Below are 13,728 nucleotides of genomic sequence, written 5' to 3'. Positions count from 1 at the left end.
TGCCAGAGAGTAAGGCTGTAGAATCAGTGCCCAAAATCAAACGGACTTCTTCTGAGGATGGTGGGAAAAACGCAAACCTTCATCTGAGTTGTGCAGCAACAGACGCTTGAAATCAAAGTGTACAAAATTAGCAGAATATTTCCTTTGTGTTTTTTTTGTATTATTATTTTTTTTACTACAAGAAAGTCACTCAAAGATCTGGAGATTCAGAAACACAGAATACATTTTTACATAAATGATTCTAATCACCTCCCTCTTCTGGCTCACGTCACTGGAGAGTTAAGTGACTTCAGGCCACGACAGCACAAATGTGTTTTGGCGCAGCGCTCCTGAGATGCTCCCCACCGGCACGATGCCTAATTAATTAAGACGGGGGCGCCACTTGTTCCCCGGGCCCCGGGGTAATCATACAGGGCAAATTACAGCATGTTCTGCTGTGGGCGTGGGGAGAGGGGAGGTATGGGGGGCAGATGGGTGCACCAACAGTGTTGTCATTGTTGATTAATTTCTCCGTATAGATCTTGACACCGGCGTGCATGTGTAACCTGTCACTGAACACCCGCGCGTCCATTCATCACGGCCCGGGAGGTGTTTCAGTGTGTGTGTGTGTTGGAGGAGGTGTGTGTCTGTTTGAGTGCTGTCGTTATGTACAGTTTTGCAGTGAATGTGTGAGACAGTGGGCTGCAGGTGGTCACAGTGAGGAATTCCATCTGTTTGTGTGTCAGCGACCGTTAAAGCTGAAGTTCTTCTTCTTCTTCTTCTTCTTCTTCTTCTCCATCTTTGTACATTCACAAACTAAACTGCATTTCCATGCACGATATGGTACGACTGATAAGATCGTGGCGTATTCCCGATGACAAATGGCTGATAACGTCTTGGGACGGGGGGGCAGGAGGGGAGCACTGTGAGGGAGACTATTGATTAGCCTTATTACCTAAAGCATCCATCTTGGGAATGAGTGAGAGGAGGGGGGAGGAGTTGGAAATTAGCCGGGCTCCACCTCTGTTGACGGACTGATTGCTCTGGGGGCCCTGAAGAGAACAAATGGCCCCCGCCTGTCTACACACAGACACTTATCATCCCCACATTTCTTGCCTTCTTCTTCGTTTCACCTGTTTTTGCTGCCGGTGTTTTTATAAACTGTACAGAATAATTACAGTCAGGTTGTTAATGATAATACACCCATTTATACATGGCTAATTTCCCAGAAAAAAAGGAAAAAAAATAATTATAAAATAAAATTCAAATAAAATATTTCTCTAGATGTGTTTCGCATAAGTCCAAAAATGTCTGTAATCTGTGCCTTGTTTTAGAACTAAAGTGAAGTTCCAGGAAAAAAAATAATTATAAAATAAAATATTTCTCTAGACGCATAAGTCCAAAAACGTCTGTAATCTGTGCCTTGTGATAGAACTAAAGTGAAGTTCTTTTTAAAGGTTTTAAATCTTCTGGATTAATTTAATAAAATGAAATTAAACCTAGATTGAGGCTTTATAAAGATTAAAATAAGTCTGTACCAAGAATCCCAGAAACATTGACTGACTTCAATGTTCAGTTCTAAAAAGTATAGTAATATATTTTTTTAGAAATTAAAACTACATGCAAAACATCAACCAGAAACTAATTGAAATTAATATGTAAATTTAAATTTCACATCTTGTGCTAATTTGCTCATTACATGAAACATAAAGAACTCTTTAACCACATTTTCAGCCATTAATACGTGTCATGTTGTGTCTAATTATAGAACCTCACTGCCCTGATCATCTTCAGTGACTGTTATACTGTAGTTCTCCATTTTAATCAGTAGTACCAGGCGGTATAAGACACAGCGCTCGTTTGATTCCATCCCCCTCCGTGCTCTTCCGCGCCACACTACGATTTCTGTGTTAATCACATTTAACTGTAATGATCTACTTTCCCAGCTTATTGATGAAACCACTGCAATTACTTAGCTCAATATTTCCCCACATTAGTCGGCCTTAGAAATATTTCACACGTCCATTTGTCTGCATTGGTTTTTAAAAGAAAAAAAAATCGTCTTCAAAGTGCATTCATATTTTATTCTATTGAGATATGGCTCAGCTGATGGGCTGCCAGTAATTCATAACCCCTAAGCAGACGATCAACATGGACTTTTCCTGATAGGAAGCGCTGTTTCCAACGGCCGGGGTTTTTCTTCCGCTGCCGAGCTAAAAGACTAATCCATTCAATTACCAGTTTCCCTGTCAGGCAGTCAGATGAAATATGGAGGCTGTTTTCCTACAGACAGAGGAAAGATGATGAAAAGCTTCTGAAGACAATTTTTTTCCACAGATTCTGCTTTATCACCTCTCGTTTGTGACCGGAGAGTGAAAATTACTTCTGTGAAGTGCTGAGTTCTGTGATGCTCAGGTCTGTTTGGGTCGCCTTAGGTGTGACCATCACAGTGCCTGTAAAATGAGGTCATTTTTTTCTGCTGTTTCACCAAATTTCCACAGAGGTCAGGACAGCAGGAGGATCTGGAGTTTTACTATTTCCTCTCCCTGAAACACACCCCAGCACATTCTTTCCCATACAGTTTCCCACTGGTTCTTGAGGTACATTTCAAACGCAAACAGTTTCGCATGAAATTGGTGTAAATTTGTCTCCCTCTGCAGGAGTTTTTTTTTTTAATGGCTATGTTTGCATCGCAACAGTTACCGTCACTAATGTTCTTTAGATACCAATTATTGGCCCCTAACATCCTCCTCGCAGCAGACCAATTCATATTCCACTCTCTTCTCCACTTAAGCCGGGATAGAAATCGTTACGTTTTGCTCTGTTTTCTGATTGCATTATTCTTGGTTAAGAAAAGCCCCTGCTGCAGGAGGGTACTCTACAGGCAGAGGGAGTCGAGGGGGGAGAGAGAGGGGGCAGCTGTGTTAGTGGGATCAATCAATAGCCATCTTCCCCTGGCCTTACTGTAAATGTGCTAAAGTATTTATGAATTAATTGACTTCCTCTCTTCGTCTGTACAGCAGGAGTCCTCCACCAACCTCTGCAGAGCGCTGCTGCTGCTGCTGCGGTGGTGGTGGTGGTGGTGGTGTGGAGGTCTTAGACACTCTCGGTAATAAATAGAAAGGGGCCGGGTGGTATTTTTTTTTTAATGGCAGTCGAGCTGGTGGTTACCGCAGATTAAATGTTGATGAAATGACACGGTCAGAACAAAAGTTTACACATCACAGCTGACCGTGAGCCTTAGGTTTGGCCCAAACGGCTTGACTATTAAAACAAACACGATAATAGTCGAGTCAATTTTTCTTTTTCATCGACCAGAACATTTCTGAAATTGAATTAATATAAAGAATATCCTTTAAAAAAACAATCCTATAACCAAATGGAGGAAACCACTGAAAATACAATTATAGTGTTAAAATAATAATATATTGAATAATATTTTGGGCTATATTTCATTCAAATTCTGTAGAAAGAAGAGCACATTTGTGATCTAATCAAATTAAGTTACTATGGTCAATCACAGATTTACGGCAATTATATATTTGAATCCATTTTACATCCAATTTTCCATAATTTTCCTCCTTTTTTAAATCATTGATTGCTTGTCCCTCGGTCGTAGCGATGTCTTTCATTGATGTTCAGAGGCTTCTTTCACTCACATCAGACATGTTTAGTTCAAGGAGTCCATCCTCAAAAAAAAAAAGACATCTGGGTCCAGCATTCTTTCATTCTCATTGAGCCGCTACAGTAGCAGCGGTGATGTGCTACACTCCACGAGGCTGCTGATTGCGAAGCCCGATAAATTTGTTGATGGATTGGTTTTGTGTGTCACACAGATCCATTGAATTTTTTGGTGAAGGTCGGTCTCATTGTGGCCGATACAGTAATAACTGCAGTGATGGATTGAAGTGGAGAGAAGGCATGTATGCTTAATGTCTGCCTCGCTCCGTGGACTGCTCCACTCACGTATGGTATGGAACGAAGGTTCCACATTTTATTGTGAGCGGCCGCACAAAGCCGACGCTCTCCAGCCACTTGTGCAGATGCGCGTGTGTTTGTTCGAGACAACGAGGACGAACTTACCGAGCGTCGGTTGTATTGAACATCCTTCAAAATCCTTACCCATCATCCAGACTCAGCATCTTCAAGATGTGAGAGAATAAGAGGCTCCATCTGTGGCCGTAGAAAATTCAATAAGCACGGATGGATTCAAGGTTGTCCAAGGGTCAGTTTCAGCTAAATATGTGTCACCATTCACCACGAGGGACAGGAGCGTGATTGACCATAAACAACATACCAACTGCACAGGCAACTTCCCTGGTACAGTCAGTTCACCTGGTCCCAGAGGAGCGGTGAAAAGACACAGGAACACTGTGTTGATAATGTACCGCAACACTGGGGGAAATACAATAGTCGGACAGAAGGTCTTAATGCAGTGCTGTGGAATATAGATACAGTATCGTGGTTTTGCAGTAATATATTCACTAATATATATGTATATTATAATATATTCAAATATTTGTGCTGGAAAACATGGTCCAATCCAGCAATTGAAGGAGCCCTGAATAAACCTGTATGTCAGCATTTCTTCTCTTGGTGTCCACACTGTGGATCGCGTTAGGATGCATGGTCATCCTATGTCCTCCATTGGTCACTCATGTAATGATGACATCTTTAGGAGCTGTTTTTTTTTAAATAATTTTTGTGAAAAGACCTTAGAAATATGAAATGCAGGGTCTCTTCACTGAGAGACTTCCTGTCCATCAGGTTCAGATGTTTCTTGACCTCGCTCTCCCGTGCACTTTCATCTCCAAAGTCACGTAGGGCGAAGTTCTGCTGCTGTGGTTGGATATTTTTTAATACATCCCAGATTATGGACCACCTCTGTTTGAGGTGAAATACTGTTTGTGGCCCACTCCATACATCAGCACTCTGTATTTGAAACAGTCTAAATCATGTGATGTCACAGGACTCGTTTTACATGTATTTTGCTTAACCCCATTTGGCGTAGGTGGCGCCCCTGCTCTTGGGTGGTATTGGATTTAGAGAGAGAGGGAGAGAGAGGGAGCGGACAACTTTTTTTTTTTTAACTTAATTCCTTTTTCTTTTAAAACTGGAAACATGTTGAACAAGATTCTTCCGCTGCTTCGGTGTAGCCACCACGGAAGACGAACAGAGTAGTCAACCACCCAGAGAAAACACTGTGGTTTGACCACCACTTACGACACTGGACTGGATGTTAGGAGGGGTGGGGGGGTGAGTGGGTGAGTGGAGGGAGTTTCTTAAAGGACAAAGAGAGAGATGGTTTCCCTGCAAGTGAACGCTCCTCCTGACTTCTTTAATAAATATTCATGCGCAGCTGTTACTGTCTTTTCTGCCCCCGAAAGATTGAAAGACGGGCGATCTCTGCTCAGAATTTATTGGGGTGAGGCAAGATTTTGTTACTCTTTGGATACTGACCACAAAGTTCACTGCTTTCCAGCTGTGATATTAAGTTCAGATTTTTTTTTTTTTTTTAAGGTGAGACCACACGTGAAGCCCTCTCACCCCTGACAAGGGAAACCCAGAGTATTTTTAGAGGGAAAAAGTCGTCGGGATTAATTTCTGGTGAAGAGATTTACGATTGCCTTTCTTTCGGGGCAAAACTTGAACTAAGAATACCTAAGCCACCTACCGAGAAAATGATACTGGACATGGAGACGACACCTGATACTGTGTCTTTTCTGCTCAGTGAAGCGTCAAACACAAAAGGCAGGGAAGTTGGTTTGGTTTTTAAATCTTTATCTGTGAGAAAGGCTGCAGTTTATTTTAAAATGAAGTTGAACTCATGTATGGATTCTAAGAGTTTGGGCCTGACAGGAAATAAAGACACGCACGGTGTATGGGTGTGTGTGTCTGAACCTATGTTGACAACATTATCTGCATCCTCTTTGGGTTCGAACTTATTTCCGTCTGTTCCAACAGTTTTAAATAACTGCCCTCTTCAGAAACCCTGTCCAATCACACACACACACGTACGTTTGCTGCTTCCTCCGACCACAGAATCACATCCTTCAAAACTGGACCTGGACTTTCTATCTCTTCCTGTGATTACAGGAGGAACCAAACAAATCAAAACATGTTAACAAATCGTTTTTTTCTTCTTCTTCTTCTCTTACACTTTGCTCTGACTTCAAATCTAATCGAAGTCAATTTAATTTAGCATTATTCCAAACGCTGCGTTTGCCAAGCTTTAGGTGACTTTTGTGGGCGGCAACGGATTATTCTGCCTCTGTTTCCTTTTTGTTAACAGATGTGATGAAACATTATCTGCCTGCTGCATCCTTCATGTTAAAAACAGGTTCAGTCACGCAACACTGTCACATACGGCAGAGCGCTGTTTACGCTAGAGGATGTGGCCATTCAACATATAAATATGGGGAACATTTTTGAGGGAATTTTTCTTATTTTTACCTTTTTTCTGATGATGGACTGGTATCCAATTGATTATTACTTCGTATGTAAAAACCTGGCCAACAAAAAGAGACAAAACACGTCTAAAAGATACATTCAAATGCAATAATTTATCCAAAAACTGTCACGGCATCTAATTTAATTTAAACTGAAAATGTTAAATTATATTGTACCTCAATGTGAAAATCTGCAGATTGTACATGACTAAATACTACAGTATAACCAGCTGACTGTTCTGTAAGCAGCTGAAATTTCAAATGTGGGCCCCCCAAAAATATTCTGGATTGGATTGAACAGGTTATTTCAAATATGGTCTTTAATTGATTAAATATATTATAAACATAAAAAAATACATGGAATTAAATCTTAATTATATAAACAAAATGCAAACATTACCTGAAGGATATTTGAAAAAAAGAGTGAGGAGTAAATTTGCTCTAATCCCGCCCTCTTTCAACAACATGTAACCAAATATATGCACAAATACACTTTAATCACTGGATTTATTTTTTGCTGAATTTCATAACACAAACACCTTGTCTCCAGTGTACAGTACATTTGAGAGCGTGCGTCTGTGTGTGAGCTGGTCTCCATATGTGTTCCTGTCTCTCGTCCCTCACCGTAATCTGAATAATGAAGTTTGAAACAAGGAAATCCGCACGTAATCTCCAATCCCATCCCTCCGTAATTTACAAAGGGAGAAAGCCTGGAACTCTCCCCCGCCTCCGATTTACCCATGCGACCCACACTCGTGCGTATGACTGTGTACACACATACTGATTTTATGTATGCACTGTGATTTAAAACTAACACACACACACACACGCCTGGTCCAGATGTTCTCGTGGCACACGGAGTGAACCGTGAATTCACATGTACATACAGTACAGTACTGCACCGACACAGGAGGGAGCTACACTGGACTCAACATCAGTTTGGTTCCCGCTCCGTTCCATTGAAATAATAAGTGCTTGTAGTGAATGGAGTGAATAGTTATTAACGTTTCACATATTAAACTGACGTCTTGCCACACACTCACAGATCAGGACCAGATAGCGTTAGTCTAGACGCCCGTCCAGAGACTCTCGTCAAAGGAAAACAAATCTCTTGATTTGTGCAGACGGCGGTGTGTTTGACATTATTTCTACGAGTCTCTGCCAATTGTTTTTACTGTCCAGTGTTTGTAACCGAACACCCGTTCTCTGTTTCAGTCCTGGAGGTTTTTTCTCATCCATCGCATCTTTATAATTTTTCTGTTGGCTATTGTTTATTTTGTAAGAGAAGACACATATTCCAGTGTTGGACCAGGGATTTATTTGTGTCACAGGATGAAAATCCTGCTGATTACAACTCATTTAACACCATAAACAAACCATTTGAACTGGCGAGAGATTTAACCCCGAACTTCTAAGTGTTTCGGGTTTATTTCTTTAAGCGGAAATTGGCCGAGCAGTCCAAGTGATTTTTTTTTTCTTTTTTTCTCCCTGTCTTTCTTGCAGTGCTTAGCATCAATCCTCACATAAATATAAAACACAGTATGAGAGATGAAGCACAGGGATGTTTAAATACCTAATTCTTTTTTTTTTTTATGTGTATAAATGCCTGGCGACTGCTGTGCGGACATGTATGGCATTTCACAAATGTCAAAAATAGTGGATCGTGGATAACATTTTCATTCAATGTAAAATATATAATTATGCAATAAATATAATTACAGTGAGAGTGTGTAATTAATTCAAGTAAAATAAAACTTTTTTCTTTTTTTTTAAGGCCACGTCTCCGTGTCCAAAGCTGTGGTTTTAGGTTATGAAAACACACGGCCGGCTCTCCGCTGCTACTAATTTAAATGAGAAATGTCTGTTTATCCACAGTATTCAGCACCTACCGCATACACCTTGCATGAGAACACTGTCAAAGCCCTGTCATGTTGGAGCCCCTCCCACCACTACGTCTGGATGCTTACAGCCAGCAGGGCTCCCAGTACAAGACCCACTAGCCTCCACAGATATTTCCTGAGGAAAACATATCACCTCAGGCTAGACCAGCCGTCTGACTCTGCTGAGGCAGCAGCAGCCCCAGCCCACAATCCACCACAGGCCTCAACCTCACTCTGCCTCTCGTTTCTTCCCCTTCCTTCATCCTTCTCCGAGCCCATCTTTCTCTCCTGCAATTTATTTGTCAGTCTGTGTTTTATTCCAACGTGCCCTAAACCTTTTTCTTTCATCGCCTGGGTAGGACCTTGTGCATTTTTCTAATGCTTTGTACTTATGAAAGAAAGAAAAAAAAAAGAGCAACTAATAAAGAAAGTAAAAGAAAATTTAAAAACGACGTCTAGGAAAGGACATATTGTACTGCAGCACTGCAATCTTTTCAAGTTTTTGCCTTGGAAGTGTATTGAATTCTGTTATAACAGGTGCACGAAGTGGAGAAATTCTATGCGGGGAGAAATGATTTATTTTGCTTTTATTAAAATAGATAACAAATCTCTGAACTTGAAAGAAAGTTTGGAAAAAAACCCTGCTGTTTTAGAATAATGACTCACGGTTTACATCAACACAAAAATTCTGCCCTGATACTGGCATAGAGTTACAGAGACTCTTCTCACAGAAATATATAGAGTAAAAATAATATATAAATTATATACAGTATAGTATAAATATAAATTACATTAAAGAAGTCTACGGCCACATTAAGGCTGCAGGTCGAGTTGTTCTGTTGATCTTTTTTTAATAAATTAAGATCCAAGAAGAAGATCCATTATCCCAGTGTTTCCCAAACCTTTTTTTTGGGGACCCATATTTTAAACGTCACAAACGTTTGCGACCCAGGTCAATAGACATTATTCGTAAACTCCATGACGTGAGACGACCCACCAAAAAAAAAACCTATCATATTTCTGCTGTTCAAATATCAGTCAAACACACCGTGCTCCTCTGCTACGTCGGTGACTCTGGGTAAAATGTTAGTGAAGTTTAAATGACCAAACATCCTGTAGCCTCTGGGTCACTTTGGGGGTGTTTTTTTTTTTTTCTTTTTCTTCTTCTTCTTCGTTCTCTCCTGGCGTCTGTCCCTATCCTTGGGTTCAAACCAGCATCCGTCAACATCTCTGCAAGCTGCAGCGGGAAATGAGGAAGTCGATGATGTGTTTTATGTGGAAAAGACGGTTGAGAACCCAGTGGTGTAATAGTATAACAGAGAGGACAAGTTGGACGTATTGATACCCTCACCCCAGGAAATCCCTGCTTTGGGGGTGTTTTTCTCTCTCTCCCTTCTCTCTGTCTCTCCCTTTTTATCATACTACTCTCTTTCTTCCTGTCTCCCTCTCTCTATCTCTGTGTCTCCCCCTTTAACCCGTCACTTACTCTTCTCCCTCGCCTTACCTTCTCTCTCTCTTCCTCTCACTTAGTCTCCCTCTCCCTCTCATCCTTTCTTCGCCCCCTACCTCACCCCCTCTCTATCATGCCTCTCTCTGCCTCCCTCCCTCTCTCCTTCCTATAAAGACATTTATAGCATTGTTCAGCGCTCCTCCCGTCGTTCCCTGTGGATATTTTTAGACCACAGTGAGGCTTTAAAAATCTATAACTTTACCAAAAGTTAAAATGTTTTATACTGTTTTGACAGTACTACACAGCTGTACTTATAAAACCACACACATCTGTGCTGTGTTTTTTATTACCACGCACCGGCGCTGAGCAGAACCTTCAAATTAAGTGAATCAGTGTCAATAACGTCACAATCTCATGTCACACAGTGTCCTATAAACGTCCTCCTCCACCTGGAGGTCAACATTTCCAGGACAGTAATTGGACGAGATTGAAACAGAATAATCACATTAATTTAGAGGCTTTTTAAAACAATCCTCACATTTTTACCAAACAACATGATTTTGAAATTCAACCAACAAAACATTAGGTCAAGGATTTCTCTACATTTATTTGTGCATTTTTCATCTAAAATTTAAATTTTAGTGCAAATTATATCTCAAGTGTAATTATATCTCATTTATTTGTTTATTTTTTATGTGAATATTTGTCAAATGGCTTCTATGTTTACCTGTAGCTAACAGCTAGCTCTGTGTCCAAGCTCGCAGCTCTTGGTTTGCAAGTTAAGAAAAAAATGAATATAATTTAAAAAAAAAACCAAAAAAAAAAAAAACCATGGCAAACATACTATGATACCAGGCATAGTCTTCCTTCTTGGTTCGCTAAAACTTCGTGACTCTTTGCATCTTTTATATCTTTTTAAAGAACAAACTTCAGGTGCATTACTGCCCCCTAGCAGGCTGGAGTTGGTGCGTCAAAATTTTTCTTAATTTAAATTTTTTTTTTCACATTTTTAAATGATATATATTTAGTTTCACTTTTTTAAATTGTGTTATTGGAGAGTAATTGATAATTCTGTTATATTTCTAAAAAATGGCATCAATTTAGCTCAGGTATAAACTCTTCAACCGCTGTGTGACCCAGGTGTGCTCTTCAGCCCACACTGAGTCACTGAGGCCAGAGGAAGTCAAGGCAAAGAGGTCTATTACAGCTGGGGGTCTATCTCAGCCCACGTCAGGAAAGTCTCTCTCAGCATGAAGTATGACTCTATCTGTCCGCTGTCTCATTTTGTCCGTCCAAATGCCCCCACTGGCCTGAGCCTCTCTGCCCATCAACCATTGTGATTTGTCAGGATTGAGTCTGAGGGAAGATAATTGATTTAATTGGAGGTGATGAATGAAGGGCTTTTATCGAACATGGATCATAAGTTGGTGACAATCCGGGGGATAATGGAGAAAGTTTATGGGTCAAAAGCCATGCCTTGTCTCGTAGAGGGGTTTTATAAGTCATTTCTGGAGCAGTTTATTTCATCCATGCAGGATTCTTCTTTTGAAATGTCTTTTCACAGGGACATTTTGTCTCCTGGTGATGAAGGAATGAGGTGAAGTTGAAGTCATCCTGTAGGGCCTATGTATGTTTCTGGAGCAGTTTATTTCATCCATGCAGGATTCTTCTTTTGAAATGTCTTTTCACAGGGACATTTTGTCTCCTGGTGATGAAGGAATGAGGTGAAGTTGAAGTCATCCTGTAGGGCCTATGGCACGTCTTTGTTCGTTTTCTCCAAATTGGAATAGGCAGTTCCAAAATACCATTTCTATATATATATATATATATATATGTTTGTGTATATATATAATATATAGTTTTACGTGTGTATATGTTTATATACAGTATGTAGATAGATCGATAGATAAGTGGTAATTTTCTACATGTGTCTAATGTTTTTTTTGTACCAATATTTGGGTAAATAGGTAGATGTTCATCACTGATTGTAAAGTGCAATCTTCTGTATTATTTGGAAAATAGAATTGTGTCAAAGCGCCCAGCTCACCAAAGTAGGTGTCATTGCTCACCTACTGTTGAGTAGGTGAGCACTGACATGACAACATGCATGTCCGTGAGACATGAAAAATATGTAAGATGTAAGAAAGAGAAAACACAATATTCAGGGAGAAAATGACTTTATTCTTTATCTCTCTTTCTCTTTCTCTCTGCCACTCCGGATTCAGTGTCTTTTGGGAGAGGAAGCGGAAGACGAGGGGAAAACCTAATGGCAGGTTTCGGACAGATGTAGGAAAAGGCTAAAGTTTGGGGAGCACGGCGGTGAAGAGAAAGAAGAACAAAATCGCCGTACAGGAAGAGGAGGAGACACTTGGGAGGAAAGGGTAAGAAACACGACACAGGGGTGAGAAAAGAATGGAGGGATCAACTGGAGGGGGATTAAGCGAAACATTGATGGAGAAATGATGAGTGACAAAAAAGTGGTGGTATAACAGAGAAAGAATAAGTAGGGTGTGTGCTGCCAGGGTCCGATTTCCACATTCTTCCTATCACCACACCTAAATCCCTAATTGTGTGGCCACAGACAAAGTACCATTGAGACCACAGCACTTCAGCGAGCCGGCGTTTAGTAGCCGAAAACCGCGCTGTTTAAATTGGTCTGTGACCCAGTCTGCATGCGACTGGAGTTTAGACTGAACAAGAAAGATAGAAGAGAAAAAGAGAACGAAAAATAATACCAGGAAGAGAGAGGAGAAACAAATGGGAAGAAAATCCTTTTCGGAATCTGAGCTTGGCATGGTCAACTGAGAAAATAAATAGGAGTATTTCTGCAAATCAAATGGCTACCACGCCGTCGGAGTGTTGAATGTTTTATGGGCAGAGCGCGGCGCCAAACCTGTCTTTTTCTTTAATCAAGTCATGTCGGAAAGAAAGTCAACTGCGATAACAATTTACAACAATTTAAAGAAAAACATAAACCTTTATGTAAGAAGTCCTTTATTCATCCCACACATCATTTGGCAAAAACCAGACATTTTTTACAGATATCACATAATATGCTAATATAGGGCCAATAATATCGGTCGGCCGTGTGAAAGATTCGTTCATATTGAACGTGAACGTGAAGTTTGCATATTCTCTGGTCTGTGTGTGTTTATGTGTGTTGAACAAGGAGATTGAAGTTGCTGGTTGAATTCCCAGTTGTTCTCTATTGAGGTTGTAGGAATGATCTTGATCTTGAAGGAACATTCATGGAGTCCCTCACTTTTTGTCCAGTGACCTCTTTACCCACGATACTGAAAAGAACTAAGTGGTAGAAAATGGATAAATGAAATGAGGTTTATCTTTTAACCAAAACTAGCTTAACCGCCTTGTATCAGTTTTCCCGACGATGGAGTTTGAATCATGTGGCCAATCGTGTATTTGATAATAAGACAACAATGGGGTTTTTTTTTTTGTTTTTTTGTTTTGTTATTCTTCTCGTGAATCATCACAGAATGTCCGTCAAATCATTTGTCTCAGGGTGAAACTGGAGTCAACAAAGAACTCCACCCACAAATGTCTCCTAAAGTAAGAACTGGCTGGGTTTTCTTTTCTGTAGCTCGGTAACACTTTTCTTTCCCCCCGCACTGCAAGATTTTATGCATGCCATTCTCTTGGTAGCACTTTGAGCAACCACAAGGAAAATAGTAGAGATGTGTGCAAAAATATCTCCCCCCCTTGACCTCACCTTTAACACAAACAAACATTTAAAATAAGCACTGGGCCTGGCTGTGCGGCCACAGCCTAAAGGTTTCTTCATTATCCATCTGACCAGGCGAAATCCAGTTTTTACAGGACTCTGACTGTGTGTGTGTGTGTGTGTGTCATAGCCAGTGTAGGTTCATTGCCAGCAGGACAGTAGAAAGAGCGACTCTTAGCGGCTCGTGCAGGGGCGGAGCTCTGGTCGTTCTATGAAATAGAAAACCCGGAG

General features: G+C 40.6%; 1 protein-coding gene across 2 annotated transcripts in view; it reads left to right on the top strand.

Moving 5' to 3' along the window:
* Positions 1-13,728, top strand: part of LOC103393976 (nuclear receptor subfamily 5 group A member 2) — an 82,122-nt gene that overhangs the window by 16,358 nt on the left and 52,036 nt on the right. For both annotated transcript variants that reach the window (XM_008331123.3, XM_008331108.3), the window contains exon 5: positions 11,984-12,139. The gene's annotated coding sequence lies outside the window, so the exon portion shown is untranslated. The remainder of the gene's footprint in view (positions 1-11,983; positions 12,140-13,728) is intronic.

Source organism: Cynoglossus semilaevis, chromosome 2 (genome assembly GCF_000523025.1).
Source record: "Cynoglossus semilaevis isolate Cse_v1.0 chromosome 2, Cse_v1.0, whole genome shotgun sequence".
Classification (NCBI taxonomy): Eukaryota; Metazoa; Chordata; class Actinopteri; order Pleuronectiformes; family Cynoglossidae; genus Cynoglossus; species Cynoglossus semilaevis.
This window is presented reverse-complemented; position numbering and strand designations above follow the sequence as displayed.